The sequence below is a fragment of the Phyllobates terribilis genome, unplaced genomic scaffold (genome assembly GCF_046119375.1).
Source record: "Phyllobates terribilis strain yellow unplaced genomic scaffold, ASM4611937v1 Scaffold_2__4_contigs__length_985480577, whole genome shotgun sequence".
In the NCBI taxonomy this organism is placed as follows: domain Eukaryota; kingdom Metazoa; phylum Chordata; class Amphibia; order Anura; family Dendrobatidae; genus Phyllobates; species Phyllobates terribilis.
In genome coordinates this window covers 921015977-921037089 of record NW_027362762.1, presented here as the reverse complement: position 1 = coordinate 921037089, position 21113 = coordinate 921015977, and positions in this window count along the sequence as shown.

Genomic DNA, 21113 nt, shown 5'->3' with positions numbered 1-21113 from the left:
TGGAGCTGTTTAGGTGCTTGGTTTTTGCATGTTGAGCTATAGTTTTTAGTTATATAATTTTGGGGTACATTTGTAGTTTTAATTGCTTTTTATTGTAATTTTTGTGGGGGGGGGGGGTCTGGCAACCAAAAAAATGGTAATGTTCGTGTTTTAATATTTATTTCTCGTAGGTATTTCACATAGAGTTTTCAATAATTTTATGTTTGGTTAAATCATACTTTTATGGATTCGACAATACCAAATGTCTTTATTTTTTCATTTTTATTTTTGAATACAGAAAAAGAGGGAGATAGATAGATAGATAGATAGATAGACATGGATATATAAATATACTGTAGATAGATAGATAGATAGATAGATAGATAGATAGATAGATAGATAGATAGATAGATAAATAGATAGATAGATAGATAGATAGATAGATAGATAGATAGATAGATAGATAGATAGATAGATAGATAGATAGATAGATAGATAGATAGATAGATAGAAAACAACTCTTGGAGGCAGCACACCAAAAAAGTTTGGCAAAAAAAATGTGTTTTATTAGATAATAGGTGATGGTAACGTTTCAGATCTGAAGTGTGAACCTACCTCAAGTAGTGATAAGATACACATGCCATATATTTAAAGTCAAGACAATTAAACAAGTGATTGTGCATCAATTGCAAGTATATAAAAATATGCAGATGCAAAATAAGTATACAGTGTTTAGATAAATAGCCACATACTGTGCATATACAATAAAGTACCTGTAAATGAATGAAAATATAGCATCATAATGTGCAATAAAGTGCAATACTGCTTAATAGTTCAAGTAAAGAAAAGGTGCAGAAAATTGCAGTAATTAAATTATCCTTGGATGACTTGCCCTATAGAGTAAAGAACCATTATAGTTTAAAACCGGTTTGTTTGTCGTTCTGATTAACCAAATGCGCATAACAGAGTAAAGATCAGGTGTATAATGCATTTTCGTGTATGCGCGATAACAGGTTGGGGTACCTGGCACCATCTTGGAGAAGATTAAAGTTCACATGCGCGTACTCACCCAGTCGAAGGAATGAGTTACTACGCATCATCACATACAGAGGAAGACAAAGACAAGGATAAAAAGATAGATGATGTTAGGGCAAATCTAATGGCAGTAGCATCATCACATGGTAAATGGGAAAAATAGATCCTAACCTCCAAAGTAAGTATAAAGATAACCCAAGGAATCCTAAAGAAACCTAAAGAGACTGGGGCTGGTACATGTGAGAGACGTGGCTATGGGAGGGGGACTGCATCTTGTTAAAGACACAGTACTCAACTAACAATCCATGAAGGGTACGATAACCCTAAGTACAGGGAGCGTACAGGAATATATAACAAAAGCCAAAATTGGAAACAGTGATGCACATCCCAAATATGACAAAATAAAGTAAATATTTATTGAAGGGGCGCATGGTCTTCAAAGAATATTGTTTCTTATATAAGATCATATAGATAAGTGATGTCCAACATAGGATATATCTTTTTATAGAAAAAAAGAAAAGAGGATTAAAAATCCCTATAAAATACTCTGCAGGATTGTAGAGGAAAATATTGAAGAGACAAGGGCAAAAAACACATCTCATTATAAGATGCAAGTCATTTTGAACTCCACATTAAGGCCATTCGGTCTCAGTGTGTTTAATTTGGAAATCCACATCAATTCTTTCTTTTTTAGCATTTTACCTCAATCTCCTCCTCTTCTAAGGGGAGTTATATGATCAATTATACAAAACTTCAACTGTTTTTCAGTGTGCTTAAATTCAGTGAAATGTTTAGATACGGGCAAATCAAGGCGTTTTTTATGAATAGTATAACGCTGATGGATAATCCTAGTCTTGAAGCCGCAGGTAGTCTCTCCTACATACCAAAATTTGCATGGACATTAAAGAATATAAATAACATAATCTGAATTGCAAAGAAGAAAATGGTTTATAGGAAAAGTATTGTGGGTGATTGGATGTTTAAATTAATTACCCTTGATCATGTTGTTGCCTTTGAGCTCATACTCACTTGCGAGTAAAACAGATGAGTGCAATCCGATAAAACATCGGATTGCACTCGGACCAATGTTAATCAATGAGTGACATTTCATCTGCGATTTTTTTCTCAGCTGAAATCGGGCTGAGAAAAAAATCACAACATGTATCTCGGACGAGAATTTCCAATGCAAGTCAATGGGTGCGTGAAAAAAAAATTGCACGGCACTCGGACCATGCAAGTGCCGTCCGATTTTCAGGCACCCGTCTCTTTAAAAGCCGGCAATTCATCAACCGCATACAGTTACGACACAGCGGTACCTGACAATATAGAACAGAAAGAATAGATCTACACACATAGAATAGAACAAACAAGAGAACCACCGAACGTCGGGTCCAATTATCAGTATGACGTAAATTGGTATACATAAAAAACCTTTATTAAAGTACTGGTTAAAAAGTGACACTACAAGCACAAGAATGCCCACATTCAATTACAAAAATTAGACATATAAGTCATAATAGTGGATCAAATACAGAATGTACATGAAAGCAATATCAATATAAGGTGTATAAAAAACAGGTACTACCAGCCAATGCGAAGCGTAATAATATATAAGAACCAAAGCACCACCAAAGACTATAAGAAGTGGTGGTGTATGGAAACTAAGGCACCATCAATAGATGCACAATTGATGGTATGTTGTGCCCATTAAATTCGCAAAAAAATTAGTACTTTGATGATAATAAATATAGAAATATAAATAATTCAATAAACATACCGATAGTGCGATACTAATGGGCACCCCATACAGACCAGTAATTAATGATGATGTGACGCTACCAAACCACTACAGTACCCGTAATGAATGATGACTGATGTGTGATAACCTCATAATAAAAAAGAGGAAAAAAGATTTGATGATCAATGTAAATGATGTAGAGGGCTCATTACAGAAAAAAGAAATGCTGATTGGCATACCTGATGGACGGTCCTATATCTGAATGCTGAGCAACCCCGACGTGTGTTTCGGACGCGGGGTCCTTCGTCAGGGGACTACCTCTTGAAGCTCATCAAGAGAATGCCAAGAGTGTGCAAAGCAGTCATCAAAGCAAAAGGTGGCTACTTTGAAGAACCTAGAATATAAGACATATTTTCAGTTGTTTCACACTTTTTTGTTAAGTATATAATTCCACATGTGTTAATTCATAGTTTTGATGCCTTCAGTGTGAATGTACAATTTTCATAGTCATGAAAATACAGAAAAATCTTTAAATGAGAAGATGTGTCCAAACTTTTGGTCTGTACTGTATATAATAAGAAACAAGGAGTTTTTACGGCATAAAACGTGTATAAATTTTATTACATAATTGGTATAAAAGAGGAAGCGGCCCCTGGTGGTCGCAAAACGCGCGTCGGGGCACGCTACTGCGCTCCTACAACCATCGGTGCTTGTGCTGTGTATTCACCTGGTAACACTTGCGATGTATTGCCCTAATTGCCACATACATTCTTCTTATGCTGAACTTTAAAAAATTGTGCGACATTTAGGTCTATCATTCGCAATAGATATCTGCTTTTTACCATATATCAAACACTAGTATAGTGTATGGGTAAATTATTTGTTGGAAACTTAAGCTATTTAGTGAGAATTATACTGACAAGTTATATATTGAATTTATGATTGATCCAATTGTTACTCAATATAGCAGAGTTATATTCCTTCTGTACCCACTTGCTGTGGAACATGTGAGCCCTATTGAAATATAGAACTACTTGTACCGGTGGTTGTTGCTGCTATCCCTATGCACCCTATTCCTATTACTGTTTGCATACTCTTTTATACCAATTATGTAATAAAATTTATACACGTTTTATGCCGTAAAAACTCCTTGTTTCTCATTTAATATGCTTATTATGAGTCGGCATTTTTTGGTGCCTGTGGGAGGTAATTCCTCCCACACACACCAATATATTAATAGAAGGGTTGTATTGTTAGAAACTGTATATAATAAGTACAGTAACTTTGTTGGTTACTGTACTTGTCATTTATTGTTAAATTAAAGAATTTATTTAAAAAAAAATGGCGTGGGGTCCCCCGTAATTTTATATTTTAGCAGAGGTTAAGCAGTCATCTGGTGCAAATGTTTGAAGCCTGGTAAGGGGGTAATACCCATGGAGCTTCCCAGGCCACTAATATCAGCCCCCAGCTGAATACTTAGCCTTTACTGGCTATTAAAATGGGCGACCCCAGAAAAAAAATGACGTTGTGTCCCCTGATTTTAGCAGCTAGCAAAGGCTATGCAGACAGCTGGGGACTGATATTAATAGCCTAGGAAAGGGCCATGAATATTGCCCCCCTCCCAGGCTAGAAACACTAGCACTCAGTTGCCCCAGAAATGGCGCATCCATAGGATGCGCCAATTCTGGCACTTACCCTCGCTCTTTCCATTGTCCTGTGGTGGTGGCAAGTGGGGTTATAGGCTCATAATGCCAGCTGACATCAAGCCCAGGTTAGTAATGGAATGGCATCTATAAGACACCCCCATTACTAACCACATATTGGAAGTCATGTAAAATAAATACACCCACACCGTGAATAAAATATTTTATTTGAAATAAAGACACTGACTCTTTTAATATTCTAAATTAAACTCTACTTACCATCATGCCCATTCCATCTGAATCCATTGTCGCCTGTAATAAAATTAAAATAATAAACCAACCTCATCCTCACCTTTCCAACATGCAGAACGGAATCCATGTGTCCCACGACGGCTCCAGCTCTGCTACATCTAGATGGCAGACTGCATAGTATCTGGACGCGATAATCCAGCCTGACATCCTGCAGAGACACTGAGGAGCACTCGCATGCTTGCGCTCCTCAGTGACACGCGGGCTGTCAATAAGCTGAGCTGAGTCCATGTTACATGAACTCAGTTCACCTCATCGTCATTTGTCGGCACAGCGAGCATGAGAACTTTCCCACGCTCACACTGACGTCAATGAGTTGAACTGAGTTCATGTAACATGGACTCAGCTCAGCTTATTGACGGCAGTGCGAGTCACTGAGGAGAGCAAGCAACATTTACCCAACATCGGCCAATGTTATTTGACAACTTTAGCTATTTCATGACTTTCCTCACTATATGTTGAAACAAATAGGATGCGTCTTATTTTTTGTGGGATTTAGCCGTCAATAAAGTAATCCGATCAGTGTTCATTGCTTTTTCCTTACATTTATTTATCATCAAACCAGGATAATCCCTGTCCTTGATTTTATCCAACATGGTCAAAAGTGATGCATCCCTAACATCTATGTCACTGATTACTCTATTAACAGGAAAAAAATTGACTATAGGGTAATGAATTAATCATTTTTCTGGAATGATGACTGTCAAATCTTAATACATTATTTCTGTCCAGTGGGTTTCCTGTATAGTTCAGTGGTTAGTTAACCAGAATTTTATGAAACCAGTACATCCAAAAACTGTAGCTCTTTAGTCTAATAAGACAGCGTGAACTTAATATCTGAGTCAAATTTGTTAGGAGAATTATGAAATTCATATAGTTCAGAGATAGAGCCGGTCCAAAGGAGGAGAACATCATCTATGCACCTCCACCACTTAAGCAAATGAGAAAAGTGGTGGGATACATAGATGAGGACCTCCTCCAATGACATCATAACCAGATTAGCATAAATAGGCGCCAAATTGGCACCCATCGTGGTCCCTTGTTGTTGTATGTATAAATTATCACTAAATAGAAAGTAATTGTTATACAACACAATTTTAAGTAGATCTATTATGAATTCAATACTGTTAGATGTATATGTTGTTTTATTCAAGCTCTCACATATTACCGTTAAATCTTTGGTATGACTAAGTGAGATATATAGTGCGACTATATTGACGTCACTGCTTTCTGGGTCTTCTATCCTTGGATTACGATATCGGAGAGAATGAGACACAGGACAGGATGTATGTGTCAAACAAGCTCTAACTTTATTACAAAGCATAGGGTTTATATACACCCTGAAGGCAGGAAACGGATTTACCATATATGGTCCGATTATACAATTTAGCAAACAAAGACTGATTTCTATTCTCGTGCTTGTGTTGAAACATTTAATCGGACACATTTGATTAGACACATTTAATCAGATACATTCTGATGGCTAGCAAGGACACGTTAGTCTCTATTGATACAAGGAAGGAACATTTTAGCTGGTGTTGTTTTGACCTAAAGTAACTGTCAGACTTATATAGCATAGATGGGGCCTTTAAACTTGAGGGACCTCATCTTCTGCTATAACATTCCGTCCTTTTGTTCCTTCATTTATCAATATGAATTTCTATATTTTCTTTTAGTACAACGCTGAATACACATTAGAAAAAACTTAAAAACCAAATAAACCGCAAGACACATTATCAAAACCTGAAAAATAGCTTGCATTATACCAGCCAACCACCCACCGATACCTCTAAACCAATTAACGGGATTTAAAAAGGAAAAGGTGTTTGCCCACCAGGAATCCTGATTCTTGAGGTTAGCCTCATCATAAAGTCTCCTTAATTTTACCACGTCTTCTAACTTATGTTTCAGCGTCAATACACTAGAATTGTCTATATAATGGCAGCATGCGGGCCCTATTATCTGACACATTCCTCTTTGTTGTTACGAGGTACCCACTACCCTCCTTTAAATGCTATATACAACCTGGGAATTATTTGACCCGTCAGGTTCCCTTGCCACCAGGGAAATTCTGTCCACCCTACCACAGGAATCCCAATGGTGGTATTCCATAGTCTCTGGGTGGCATTATTGGCCCAAGTATCTGAACAGTTCACCCAAAAGTTTATCTCTTCCCATGAGACTGGGACAGCGAGAAAGGGTATGCTAGTGGACGTCACAGGGGCATGTGTACATATCCAACAATTAGCAATAGTCTGGTTTTGCTCCTTTAGTCCATCGATTAGAGCAAGATGGTGTTTAATGAATCTATTGTCGTCTCCATCTGTGGTGCTCAACCTAGTCCATGTACCTGTGGTTGTAAGTATGCAGGTAAGTATAAACAATGTCTTCATTCTTTGTCCGCCGGTTCTCCTAGTATCTTTTTGCAATGGGACGCGTGGATCCAGGTTTCTTTTCCCTCTAGCTTAACGGCTGTACTTGTGGTCAGCAGAACTTGAAAGGGTCCGTCAAACCGTGGATCTAGGCTTTTCCTCACGTGTCTTTTTATAACCACCCAGTCTCCAGGTTGCAGCGTATGGCTGCTAGAGTCTTGATCTGAATCTGGAAGAGAACTGAAGACATTATCATGTATTTGCTTAATCTCTTTGTGTAAAGCCCTCACGTAGGAACTTAGCACAGGGTTGTTCATTTCTGGGTACGTTGCCAAACAATATCTCATATGGAGAGAGTCCAGTCTTTTTATTAGGCGTGTATCTTACTGAAAACAGAGCAAGCGGTAAACAGTCCGGCCATGGTTTTCCTGTCTCAGCCATGGCTTTCTGAATTTTTAATTTCAATGTCCCATTCAGTCTTTCCACTTTACCACTACTTTGCGGGTGATATGGGGTGTGGAATGCTTGTTGAATTCCTAGAGCTGACATGACTTCATTCATTATTTCACCTGTGAAGTGTGTACCTCTGTCACTCTCAATTACTTCTGGTACCCCATACCTGCAGACCACCTCCGCAAGCAGTTTCTTTGCGGTTGCCGCAGCCGTGGCTTTGGCAATTGGGAAAGCCTCTGGCCATCCTGAGAACAAATCAATACAGACCAACACATATTCCCATGATCCTGACTTTGGCAGCTGAATATAATCAATTTGCAGTCTCTGGAATGGATAGAGGGGCCGAGGGGTGTGTTTGGGTGGTGTTTTAACTACTCTACCCTGATTATGTGTAGCACATATCATGCACCCTTGTATCAGGCTTTCTATACAGGTGGAGAATTCTGGTGCCACCCAATGTTTCTGCATCACACTCATCACAGCCGTTTTAGATTGGTGTACCGGTCCATGTAGCATCTGGGCAGCCGCTGGGTACAGTGCCCTTGGAAGGCATTGTCGTGTCCCTTTCCCCCTTGCCCCATTTGCTTCATTCAGGCATGCACCTTCCTTTAACCACTTATCAACCTCCTCCTTTTGAGCCTGAGCTTGCAATTGGGATAAGATGTCCTCCGACACAAAGGGGTTTTAAGGGGCACTTAACTGAGGTACTGTGGGCCCTTGTTGCGGCTTACAGGCTGCTGTTTTTGCTGCTGCATCTGCCATCGCGTTTCCTTTACTCACCTGGTCGGTGCGTCTGGTATGTGCTCTTACCTTTATGACAGCTACTTTTTTGGGTAGTTGTAGTGCATCAATTAACTGCTGGACCGCATCAGCATTCTTTATGGGGTGTCCTGCTGCCGTCAGGAAACCTCTTGACTTCCATATGGGACCAAAATCATGCGATATACCGAATGCGTACCTAGAATCCGTGTAAATTTTAACAATACTACCTTCTGCTAGTTTATAGGCCTCGGTTAGGGCCCTAAGTTCGGCCTCTTGAGCCGACTGGTGTGGGAGCATTGGTTCTGCCTTGATTACTGCATTGAGGGAGACAACTGCATATCCAGTATGGAAAGTACCTGAATCGTCCTGGTGACGGGATCCATCTACAAAAAATTCAAAATCTGCATATTGTAATTCATGTTCAAATACAGTAGGTAAACCTGCTGTTTCTTGTGCCATCATTTGTACACAGTCATGAGGAACTTCCTCTCTTGGATCTTCCTTAAAAAGCACAGTACCTGACCCCTCCTTTAGATCCGAGAGAGGTAACAAAGTTGCTGGATTCAGGGTAGTACACCTCTGTAAAGAAACATTGGGAGGCATTAACAGTGCACATTGTAACCTGAGATGACGTGCTGCTGAGAGGTGAGCGGGTTGCACTTGGTTCAATATAGTGTAGACATCATGAGGTGTTAATGGTGAGCGGGTGATCAAGAACAATGTCTCCGGATTTATGGAGTAATAGTCCAACAGCATGCAGAGCACGTATGCAGGATGGCGCACCTCTGGCTACCGCGTCTAATCTGCCACTAAAGTAGGTAACAGGTCTCTGATTAACACCGTGTGTTTGAGTTAAAACTCCTGCTGCATGTCCAGCTTGTTCATGAAGGTACAGAGTAAATGGGAGCTCATAGTTAGGGGTACCCAAAGCTGGAGCAGCCAAAATACGGTTTTTGAGAGAATAAAAACAGTCTATTGCCTCTGCTGTTAGTACAAAAGGTGTTGGGGTAAGACAGTCATAGAGGGGCTGCATTAAAACAGAGACGGCATGAATCCACTGTCTGCAATAGGAGACCAGTCCAAGAAAAGTTCTGAGGGCTGCAACATTGTTAGGGACGGTGAATGCCTGTACTGCTTGTTTGCGTGCATTTGTTAAATGACGGGCTCCTGGTGTAATGTAATGTCCCCAAAAGGTGACTGAAGATTTACAAAACTGAAGCTTATCTTTCGATGCCTTGCAGCCAGCGTGATAGAGAAACAACATAAGCGATATGGTTGCACTATGACATTGTTTCCTAGAAGGGGCACAAATGAGCAGGTCATCGACATATTGCAAAACAACGATATGTGGTTCAGACCATCCTTCCAGTATTTCCTGCAGTCTTGCAGTGTACATTGTGGGTGAATTCTGGGCACCCTGTGGCAACACTGTCCATGTATATTGACTGCCCTGGAACATGAAAGCAAACAAGTACTGGCAGTCAGGATGTAATGGTACACTGAAAAATGCATTTGCCAAATCGACCACTGTAAAACAAAGAGAGTTAGAAGGCATCTGTGACAGAAGAGTATGCGGGTTGGGCACAACTGGTGTTAGAAGTTCTGTGGCTTTGTTAACCAACCGGAGGTCATGGACTATTCTATATGCGGCTGGTTGTCCTGGCACACTCTTTTTCTTTACAGGGAACAGGGGAGTATTGCAAGGGGACTGGGTTTTGACTAGGACTCCCCTGTGTAGTAATTTTTGGACTAGTTGGGCTATGGCATTCTCCTGAGCCGAGCTAAGGGGATACTGCCTCTGTTGAGGTAAGATTGCTCCTGGTTTTAATTTTACCATTACTGGTTGAACTCTTAACCTACCAACATCTGTTTTGTCTGAGGCCCAAAAATCATGTGGCACAGCATGCTCCAATATCGGGGGAAACTCATTTGTCTCTTCTATGCTGGCAATATCTAGTGACATAATTTTGCAAAGGGTACTTGGTTTTAAACCTGGGGTCATGGTGACAGTGCCATCGGGATGATATTCAATATGTGCTTGTAATTGGGACAACACATCATTTCCCAAAAGATTACATTGGCCTCGGGGCGATACCATGAGCTGGCTATGTACAGTAGCTCCTTGAATTTGCAGGGGAATTCTCTTGGTGACAGGGAGCAGGACAGACGGGGAATTGAAGGGGGTGGCAATGACAAGATGTGAAAAATCAATGTCAGTGTATAGCCAATCACCTTGTGTAATTACTGAATTGTCGGCCCCCGTATCTACTTGAAAATCGATTTCATATCCCCCTGGTAGGTTCACCTGCACTATACAACTGGGAGTTGGGGGTAAGGAGATGAGGGGGTTCATGTGCAAGCTAACCTCATCCTATGGGGGTGTTGTTTGGTCGGCTGGAGGACCCGTACTCTGAGCATTTGGATACGGGTTAGTCCTACAGTCCTTTCTAAAATGTCCTGGCTTTTTACATCCGTAACATAGTCTCTGTCCCCCTCCTGCAGTCCGTCCTTTGTCTCTGTTGTTTCTAGGGGTAGTCTCTACTATGTGTACTCTGGCAGCTCTCTTTGCCTGCGCTATGTCATGCTGTGCCCCCTGGGCTATTCTAGCCAAATCCTCTGCTTTCACTGATCTCCAGTCTGGTCTACTTGCTTTTACCTTCTCTGCAATCTCCTTCTTTAGTCCATTCATGAAATCACTTGCTAATACCCTCTCACTAGTCTTATTTTCGGGAATAAATCCCATTTCTGACCAAGTTCTCCTTAGTGCCCAAAAGTAGTCTTTGGGATCTTCTTCCTTACCTTGAACCCGGTCTTCTAGTGTAACCTGCCTCTCTGCCTGTCTGTCTTTACATGCCTTTTCCAACGCTGCTGCGAATAGGACTCCAGCTGCTGCATCATTAGGTTCTGCATCTACGGGTTCAGTTCTATTGGCATACTGTTTTTTTGTCTCATCTATCAACCTATCATAGCGGGCTTCATCTGACAATTTTCCCTTAATTACCCCTTGTAAATCCAACCTAGTTGCATTGTACGTATCCTGTATGGTTCTTACCTTTCTGGCAAAACCCATCGGGGACTGGGACGGATCTGGCAACTGGGAAATCAACGCCAACTGCTCTGAAGGACTCCATGGTCTATACATTAACATTGTGCGAGCTTCCTGACCTGGAACTCCTGCACCCCCCCCCTGCTGCTGCTGCTGCTACTCCTGCTGCTCCTGGTGCTTCTGGCACAACTACCGTTCTCATTGGGAATAGACTAGCTGGGTGGGGTCTCGGTCCTCCACATGCCACACAGATGTCTACTGTCAAGGGGTTCTGCTGTCCACATCTGGGGCAAACCCAGCAATTGGGTTCCTGAGAATTCTGGTACTGGGGTGGGAGTGACGTCGGGAGCGGATAGGGAGAAAAATCTGTCATTCCGGTTTTTGTCAGTCTGTAACATCCGTCTCCTAATTTTTCAATCTTTCCTTCAAAATGAGCGCATGCATTCATCCATACATCCACTATCTTCAACAGACCCTTATCTTTCAGCCATCCATGGTAGGAGTTAAAGAAGGATTTCCATTTCTCTCCGTTCATCTCTCCATTTTCATTCATTCCCGCTTTACACAATATTTTGTCAATTCCAATCAGTGCCTGTTTCCCTTCTCTGCATACTACTAAGTCTTTGGCAGTAATGCCTTCCTTGGCATTTTGGTTCCCCATTCTTTCGGTTCTCCTCACTTAGAGTAGACTCCTCAGTCACTTAGACAATGGGCCACAAAGGTTTCTGAACCATTCCACTACTTGCCCTCCAGGACTTATACGCCAACCAGAAAAACAGACCAAAAACACCGATCCCGATACACACCCACAACACAATCATTGGATCCATACTTTCATTCTTAAATTTTTCCAAAGGATAGAAGGCAGGACTGACAATTTATCTGAGGGGATTCTACTGGTTCAAAGGGACCTGAGCCAGACAACAATCTGTGAATTACCTGGGGAGCCGACCGCTCGGGGGTGAGGGAGTCTCTTCTATGTAGTGATATAATTAGGTAGAATATAACAGTTATTCTTACCTCAGCACTGTATATATCACCAACAGAGAGCTTCACTCGTCCCACGTCTCGGACCGGTCGAGCACCCCTGGGTAGATTAACTCAAGGTCCCTGTTTGGGCGCCAGCTGACGTCACTGCTTTCTGGGTCTTCTATCCTTGGATTACGATATCGGAGAGAATGAGACACAGGACAGGATGTATGTGTCAAACAAGCTCTAACTTTATTACAAAGCATAGGGTTTATATACACCCTGAAGGCAGGAAACGGATTTACCATATATGGTCCGATTATACAATTTAGCAAACAAAGACTGATTTCTATTCTCGTGCTTGTGTTGAAACATTTAATCGGACACATTTGATTAGACACATTTAATCAGATACATTCTGATGGCTAGCAAGGACACGTTAGTCTCTATTGATACAAGGAAGGAACATTTTAGCTGGTGTTGTTTTGACATAAAGTAACTGTCAGACTTATATAGCATAGATGGGGCCTTTAAACTTGAGGGACCTCATCTTCTGCTATAACAATATCAAATAATGTAACCATCTGGATATGAAAAACCATGCCCACATTTAAAAAAAAACAGACAAAATTATCTAAAGTTAACATAGAAAAAGGTGTAAATTGTACTAATTAGTAAAGCGCAAACATAAAAGTAAATATGAGAACCATTTTTAATCCACAAGAAAAGGAGCAAAACCAATGAAGAGTTTGGACCTGAGTGTTTTCCCCAGAATAAGTTACAGTAGACTTCCAGTCTATATCGTCAATAGCTGTAACCACATTTCCTAGTACTGAAAGTCATGCAGTGCGAGTTCCACTGTCTCTCATTCACTTTTCATTTAGATAATGAGACACAAGTTGATTCATGTCTATTCAGTATATTTCCTTATTAGGTTGAGAAATCATGATGCAATAATGTCATATGTTTTTTTAAATCACTTTTAAAATCTGTCATCAATGAGGAGCACTGGAATTCATTATGAAGTATTTCAATCTGCATATCAACTTCAGCATTACACTATTTCCTACAGGAAGTGTCCCTGTCACTTAATTTTTCAATAATTGCTTCCAATGTTCTATTGTTAACAGAAATTACACTACATGGAGAAAAGCATTGGTAAATCTACACATTCTAACTACAGGAGCTTTTATGTTCTCCCATTCTAAACCCTTACGCTCGCTCACACAAGCGTATAACTCGGACGAGTGCTATCCGATGTTTTATTGAGTGATTTGAGCACTGGGTACTGAACCTTCCCCAAACTGTTCCTACAAAGCTGCAAGCTAAAATTGTCCAAAATGTCTTGTATGCTGAGACATTGATATTTCACTTCAATGGAGCTAAGGGGCTGAACCCAAACCTTAAAAAACAAGCCCATAACATTATTCCCCCACCATTAAACTGTGGAGTTGGCACAATGCAATCAGGAAGGTAACATTCTCCTTGCATAGAGAAGCGTGAGTCAACATCTAACTAAACACGTTTCTATTGCTTCAAAATCAATTGTTCTACACCACTCTGTCCAATGCTTGGCTTTGTGCTTCGTAAGGTAAGGCTTCCATGCAGTTGCTCAGCTATGGAAACCAATGCCATGAAGATTCAGGCGGGGGCCCAATTCTTGTGCTGATATTAATGCCAGTGGAGGTTTGGACTCTGCAGTTAAGGACTTTTCTGCATTCAGTCCTCAGCACTCGGTGACCTCGCTCAGTAACTTTGCATGGTCTGACTCTGGCTGAGTTGCTGTGGTTTCTACTCATGGCTGATGAAGAAATGTTATGAAATTATTTATTACATCGGTGGTGTTCTATCACAAGATCTCGCTGGTATCAGTGAGCTCTTTACCACCAGCCATTCTGTCACAAATGTAAATAAAAGGCAGACAGCATGGCGGGGGGATGGATTTTATACACCTCTGCCGATGGAGCTGAAAACTTGCCAAGTTGGGAATAACCCTTTAACTCTTTTGGTGCGGCTATAATTTCATGCCTGCAGTAAAATACTCTAAATCAATACAAAATGTAGGATGTGTAGTATAGTCTTCCATTGGCTGTGACTTCAAAAACCCATAGCTTTTAATTGAGAATCTCAGCCTTGGGAGATAATGAGGGGAGATGTATACATTTAGAAGCAGCTGTACGTGCAACTTTTCACTGTCACAGTAAAATATTAGCGCTAAAACATGTTCATTTCTAGGAGCTAGTAAGTCCGTAAGGAATTCCTAGAATTATATGGCAGCGGAGATTGAAGAGGGATTGATACACATGTGAATATCGCCTCCAGACAGGGTGCACATTCCAGCTAAGTGGAAAGATGACTCACTCCAGACTCTATAAACATTCGTACACAGCAAGTGAAACCTAGAAGTCGCTCAATCCACAGTCTTCTACCAGTCCAATCTTTTCATTCTGCTGTATGTCTTTGGGAAACAATTCTATAGATTTGTTAAGTGGCTTTCCTAGATAATTAATGTCCTACAGCATCTAGTGCCCTATTGTCTGTTAAGTAGATACTCAAAGAATGAGACATAACCTCTTCAAATTCTAATAGGTTATCTCTTCCATCCCATAAAAAAATAGATCCTAAGGGCAAGTGACTTCGACAAAGTCATTTTCAAATGGAAATGTCTTCTGCTAGATCTTTGAGACCCATTGCTGTGCCAGAACCTTGGCCTTCAGGTACCCCGGTAGGCCAGTCGTATCATAGTTATTGGGACTATAAGATGTCATGCTCACCTGTTAGACTCCGTATTTCAGTCTGATCCCTGAATAAGGGTTCATAAAACAGCCTCCTCGGGATTTCATGGCTGCAGAACCAAATGTCCCTAGTAAAGAGAATCCAAGACATCAGAGTTACTCTCAAAATGTACTGCATTATAAAAACATCAATAACTTGTTTTTTTCTTGTATTTATTGTCTTGACAAAGGCTAATTGTAACTGAAAAATTACTTTCTGCCTTATTTACATTTTGATTAAGCATTTTGAAAGTAACTCTGGTGCCTTGGATTCGCTTTATTGTAGATGTACGTAGGCTATAGTGTGGATAATAGCTCCAAAGCATGCACAGAAACCAGTAGAAGGAGAAATATACAGCGCCTTGAAAAATTATTCATATCCCATGAACATTTCTACATTTTTTCAAGTTAGACCCACAAACTTAAATGTATTTTATTGAGATTTTATGTGATACTAGATGGTGGCATCAAACGCATTGGGTATTCTAGAATATGTATGCGGTACACCGGGCGCAATCAGCACAGCGGTTTTTAAATTTGGCGCCAATATCGCTGATTGGTCGCGGCCGGCGGCCACGAGCAATCAGTACAGCGGTTTTTACATTTGGCACCAATATCAGCGAACCGTGTTAGTGAGGGCTGGAGAGCGTGTTTAAATTTGGCGCCAATAGGTGATTGGTCGCAGCCGATGGCCGCGACCAATCAGCGATATTGGCGCAACTTTAAATACCGCTCTTCACAGAGGTCAGCGGCGATGCAGCCGAAATACCCCGACCGGCGGCAACGCTAACCTCCATGCGGCTACCGTCGCAAATGCCGGCCGCGACCAATCAGCAATATTGGCGCCAAATTTAAAAACCGCTGTGCTGATTGGCGCAGAACGGTGTTTAGACTTGGCGCCAATATAGCTGATTGGTCGCAGCCGTCTGCAGCGACCAATCAGCGTCGTATTAGTGTGGGCCCAGGAGCGGCGCTGCTTGTGCGGGTACTTCCGCTGCGAGCAGCTGGGAGATGACCAGTTGCTTGCAGCAGAAGCATCCCGACTGGCGGCGCCGCCGCACCCCGGTCCTCCCTTCACACTTACCGTCGGGAGATCAGTGGTCCTAGCCGCTGATCTCCCGACGGTAGCCGCGTGGAGGTCAGCGGCGCCGCCAGTCGGGGTAGTTCTGCTGCGATCAGCCGGGAGATGACCGGCTGGTGTCGGTCATCTCCCAGCTGCATCGCCGCTGACCTCCGTGCGGTAGATGAGCCGCTATCGGCCGCCATCTTTTTTCTGAAATCTGGCATCGCTGATTGGTCGCGGCCGGACCAATCAGGGACGCGGGATTTCCTGGACAGACAGACAGACGGGATAAGACAATTATATATATTAGATACCAACACAATGTAACAAGTATTTGTGAAGTGTAAAGGAAATGATACATTTTTAAAATATACAGTACATCTGAAAATTGTAATGTGCATTTATATTCAGCCCCCTGTAGTCTGATACCCCCACATAAAATCCTGAGTGACCAACTGCCTCCAGAACTTACATAATTAGGAATTTGAGTCCATTTGAGTGTAATTTGATCTCAGCATAACTATAACTGTTTTGTGAAGGCTTCAAAGGTTTGTTTGAGAGCATTTGGGATCACACGCCTTCATGAAAACCAAGGAACACACCAGACAGGTCAGGGATAAAACTGTGGCGAAAAGTAAAGCAGGGTTAGGTTAAAAAAATGACTGAATATCTCATGGAGCGCTGTTCAATGCATCATCCATAAATGAAGGCGCGTGGCACAACTGCAAAACTATCAAGACATGGCCATCCTCCTTATCTGACATCTCAAGTAAGGAGAGCATTAATTAGAGAAGCAGCCAAAAGGCCCTTGCTAACTTGGACGATCTTCAGAGATCCACAGCTCAGGTGCGAGAATCTCTCCACAGGACAACTATTAGTCATATACTCCACAAATCTGCCTTTATGGTAGAGTGGCATGAAAAAAGTCATTTTTTAAAGCAAGCCATAAGAAGTCCCATTTGCAATTTGCAAAAAGCCATGTAGGGGACACAGTGGGCATGTGGAAGAAGGTCCTCTGGTAAGATGAGACACTGCACATCACCCTGAAAACAACATCACCACCATCACACATGGTGGTGGCAGCACCCTGCTGTGTGGATGCTTTTCTTCTGCAGGGACAGGGAATCTGATCAGAGTTGATGGGAAGATGGATGGAGCTAAATACAGGGCAATCCTGGAGGAAAACCTGTTAGATGCTGCAAAAGACTTGAGACCAGGTCGTAGGTTCACCTTCCAGCAGGACAATGACCCTAAACATACTGCCAGACCTACAATGGATGGTTAAGATCAAAGCATGTTCATGAGTGTGAATGGCCCAGTCGCAGTCTAGACCTAAATCCCACTGAGAATCTGTAGGAAGACTTGAGTACAAATGCACGTCACAATTTTCAGATTTATATTGTTAAACTATTTAGAAAACCATGTATCATTTCCTTTACACTTCACAAATACTTGCTACTGTGTGATGGTATATCACATGAAATCCCAATTAAATACATTAAGGCTTATGGGTGTAACATGAAAAAATGTGGAAAAGTTCACTAGTTATGAATACTTTTTCAAGGCACTGTATATTTGGAAGAAGAAGCAAATGTGATAATTTCCACAGTCCCGTCCATCCCCGCTACTCTGGAACTCTCTACCCCAACACATCAGACTCTCGCCTACTGTGGAAACCTTCAAAAGGAACCTGAAGACCCACTCTTCCGACAAGCCTACAACCTGCAGTTACCACCGCTCCACCATATTGCTGCACGACAAGCTCTACCCTCACCTACTGTATTCTCACCCATCCCTGGTAGATTGTGAGCCCTCGCGGGCAGGGTCCTCTCTACTCCTGTACCAGTCGGTGACTTGTTTTTGTTCAAACTATTGTACTTGTGGTTTGCTATGTATACCCCTTTTTCACATGTAAAGCGCCATAGAATTAATGGCGCTATAATAATAAATAATAATAATTATAGCATAATGCATTATAAAAATTAATTGAAAAACACAATAAAAGTAAATCATCATTTATGCAATGCCATATACACTGCTCAAAAAAATAAAGGGAACACTCAAATAACCCATCCTAGATCTGAATGAATGAAATATTCTCATTGAATACTTTGTTCTGTACAAAGTTGAATGTGCTGACAACAAAATCACACAAAAATCATCAATGGAAATCAAATTTATCAACCAATGGAGGCCTGGATTTGGAGTCACCCCCAAAATTAAAGTGGAAAAACACACTACAGGCTGATCCAACTTTGTGTGTGTCTTGATAATTGCTAATAATTTCCATCTATTGTCTATTCCATTTGCACAACAGCATGTGAAATTGATTGTCAATCAGTGTTGCTTCCTAAGTGGACAGTTTGATTTCACAGAAGTTTGATTTACTTGGAGTTATATTCTGTTGTTTAAGTGTTCCCTTTATTTTTTTGAGCAGTGTATATTCCACTAAATGGCTCCTCTCATGGGTAGAGTTTTAGAATAATGATATGATTGGGTTATCCCATCTCAGGAGTACATGGCCATCTCAACCTATCAAAAAGCATGTCTCTATGTCTCTCTCCTTTTACAGTGGTGGCCAAAAGTATTGGCATCCCTGCAATTCTGTCAGATAATACTCAGTTTCTTCCTGAAAATGTTTGCAATCACAAATTCTTTGGTCTTATTATCTTCATTTAATTTGCTTGAAAGGAAAAAACACAAAAGAGAATGAAGCAAAAATCAAATCATTGATCATTTCACACAAAACTCCAATAATGGGCCAGACAAAAGTATTGGCGCCCTCAGCCTAAAACTTGGTTGCACAACCTTTAGCCAAAATAACTGCGAACAACCGCTTCCGGTAACCATCAATGAGTTACTTACAATGGTCTGCTGGAATTGTAGACCATTCTTCTTTGGAAAACTGCTCCAGGTCCCTGATATTTAAAGGGTGCCTTCTCCAAACTACCATTTTGAGATCTCTCCACAGGTGTTCTATGGGATTCAGGTCTGGACTCATTGCTGGCCACCTTAGAAGTCTCCAGTGCTTTCTCTCAAACCATTTTATAGTGCTTTTGGAAGTGTGTTTTGGGTCATTGGAAGACCCATGACCTCTGAGGGAGACCCAGCTTTCTCACACTGGGCCCTACATTATGCTGCAAAATTTGTTGGTAGTCTTCAGACTTCATAATGCCATGCACACGGTCAAGCAGTCCAGTGCCAGAGGCAGCAAAGCAACCCCAAAACATCAGGGAACCTCCGCCATGTTTGACTTTAGGGACCGTGTTCTTTTCTTTGAATGCCTCTTTTTTTTCCTGTATACTCTATGTTGATGCTTTTTCCCAAAAAGCTCTACTTTTGTCTCATCTGACCAGAGAACATTCTTCCAAAATGTTTTAGGCTTTCTCAGGTAAGTTTTGGCAAACTCCAGCCTGGCTTTTTTATGTCTCGGGGTAAGAAGTGGGGTCTTCCTGGGTATCTTACCATACCATACAGTCCCTTTTCATTCAGACGCCGACGGATAGTACGGGTTGACACTGTTGTACCCTCGGACTGCAGGGCAGCTTGAACTTGTTTGAAATCTCTCGTCAATTTTTCTTTTCCGTCCACATCTAGGGAGGTTAGCCACAGTGCCATAGGCTTTAAACTTCTTGATGACACTGCGCACGGAAGACACAGGAACATTCAGGTCTTTGGAGATGGACTTGTAGCCTTGAGACTGCTCATGCTTCCTCACAATTTGGTTTCTCAAGTCCTCAGACAGTTCTTTGGTCTTCTTTCTTTTCTCCATGCTCAATGTGGTACACACAAGGACACAGGACAGAGGTTGAGTCAACTTTAATCCATGTTAACTGGCTGCAAGTGTGATTTAGTTATTGCCAACACCTGTTAGGTGCCACAGGTAAGTTACAGGTGCTGTTAATTACACGAATTAGAGAAGCATCACATGATTTTTCAAACAGTTCCAATACTTTTGTCCACCCCCTTTTTCAGGTTTGGTGTGGAATTATATCCAATTTGGCTTTAGGACAATTCTTTTTGTGTTTTTTCATTGAAGACAAATTAAATGAAGATAATAATATCAAAGAATTTGTGATTGCAATCACTTTCAGGAAGAAACTGAGAATTATCTGACAGAATTGCAGGGGTGCCAATACTTTTGGCCACCACTGTAAGTCTATCATTTTATGTCTATCTCTCTCTAAGTTAACTGTATTGAAAACATGAGTCAAGCAAGCTCCATTCAATCTGTGGCTGGACAAGCTCATCTGGTGGCACTGGGTAATGGGATCTCTATTTTCTTGATAAGTGGAGATCTCTGATAACCCTGGATCCCAAAAGAAGGAACCATATTGATCATTGGTTTATGACATGTCCTACTGACAGGTTTATCTTTGGCGCCAGGTAAAGGCAATGTTATTTGATTTGTGTTCACTACCTGTTAATTATGAGTATGAAGATTTGAACTGTAAGTGACAATTTAGGGTTGAAAGCTCTCCGACACACTTTAGATAACTGTTGGCCAAACAATGGTTCAGCCGATTGTTTTGCCATCAGCTATCCTGCCCCACTCCTTCATCTCTCTGGTAGCGGTTTGTCTCACCAAGAACAAAAGCATCATCAGTCAAAATCTGGCATGCCAGATCCTTATCTCCTACGACAATCATACACATTAGATTGTCAGCCGAAACTCCCCAATATCGGTCATTATCCATCCTTTCCTTGTCACATGACTTAGAATGTAAAACAAAACCCAAATCTTTTCCAAAAGGAAAAGGCCTGACTCTTTTAAAGGGTTTATACTGACTTTTCTTACAAAATGAATGCTGAGTTGGGTTTGGCTAATATGGGCAAAAAATAAGAATTAAAGTGTTTGTCCAGGCTCATCACAAAAGTTTTGTGAATCCTTACACCGTGCGCAGTGTGTGCTGTGAAAAGTCTCTGGTGCCGGTGTTGAGACTATACAAGTGAAATGAGTGAGGTCACGC